Here is a 1,424-nt window from a genome sequence, read left to right as displayed (position 1 = left end):
TTAGATTTTCAGCATAGGCGCAACTTACGTGACACTTAATTAGAGTACACCACAGAAATGGCCAGCAAAAGTGCCAAAAAAGGCCATAGAGAGCCTGCTATGGAGGCTACATAATACCTTGTGCCTTCATAGCTGTGGTGTAATCTAATTAAGTGTTTTGTAGTTTGCGCCTATGCTGAAAATCTAAAGCCGGTACAATGTATAATTCTGACTGAGATCGCTTGCACATTCAATAACGTTGTACAGACATTCCCATCTACCGTGGCTTACATGTAAGTGAAGATTTCACTCCCACGCCAGCCAATGAATCGAACAAACTAGAATAAGACTGTGAGATTTTTTTTCGAAACTTTGTTATATACATGATACTTCTTCATTTTACAAGTACCGTCAAATACGCCGAAATCTGCACACAGCTTTGAAATAGGCTTACCAGTGGTGACCTGTGCTTTTCATTGCATGTAATTGAATGAGGAAAAGATAGTAGGATAACATAAGAGAGCGGACTGGTTTAGGCCTAGCCGAAGCGATGCGAGCGGCGGAAGACAGATGGAGGATAGTGCATGCAGCGAACTGTCATGGTGCCCCAACGACCCACTAGAAGGTCAAGGGATAGGTGAGGTGAAGTGAGATAATTGAATACCCAGAGAAACAACGTTCAGTTTTGTATTGTTTCTATCGGTAATGCTTGTATGTGTAATTCGAGTTTTGATTGAACTTTGCAGCTCTAAAAGACATAAGGTATTTACAGGAAATGCGAGCAAAAGTATCTATCATCATGCTATCATCTTACAAGCCCTACAATAACGATTATATTATACCGGGTCCTTCGGTGTAATACAACCAGCTGCTGCCGTACCTTCGAAGCTGGTGTGTTACGCCGAAGGGCGGTTATACCGGCTATATAAATTTTAGATACAGAAGCTGGTGTGTTACGCCAAAGGGCGGTTATACCTGCTATACAGATACGGATTTTCAAACTACAGTTAATAGTTGCTTCCAGCTGGACTAATTTCTGCACATGCAGCCTGGTTAACATCGCTAGGTGTCGCCCAAACATTACGGTGCTGAAATACTATCCGTTGGTTGACAATATTCACGTGGGCTCCAGTCCGGTGCTTTGAATATTCTATGCCGTAAAATGCAACTGGTTTATCCGTGACAAATTACATAAAACCAGAAACGGTTTAATAAGCCAAGAGGAATACTGCTGATACAACTCTATAACGATATTCAAGTCCTGGATAAGCTAAATCGGCGTTGGTGTTGTTTGACCTGGGGTGAACCTGAACTCCCTTTTAAAACTATCACATCATAGTGAGTGATTCTGGTGGTTGTTATTTGAATTTTAGTGTGAAGCTAAAAATGTGGATGGGGATTCTTCACATGGCTATGACTTATCCTCACCACTAGCCATTGTTTGT

This window comes from Branchiostoma floridae, chromosome 11, assembly GCF_000003815.2.
Source record: "Branchiostoma floridae strain S238N-H82 chromosome 11, Bfl_VNyyK, whole genome shotgun sequence".
Taxonomy (NCBI): domain Eukaryota; kingdom Metazoa; phylum Chordata; class Leptocardii; order Amphioxiformes; family Branchiostomatidae; genus Branchiostoma; species Branchiostoma floridae.
Note: the sequence above shows the minus strand (reverse complement) of the source record.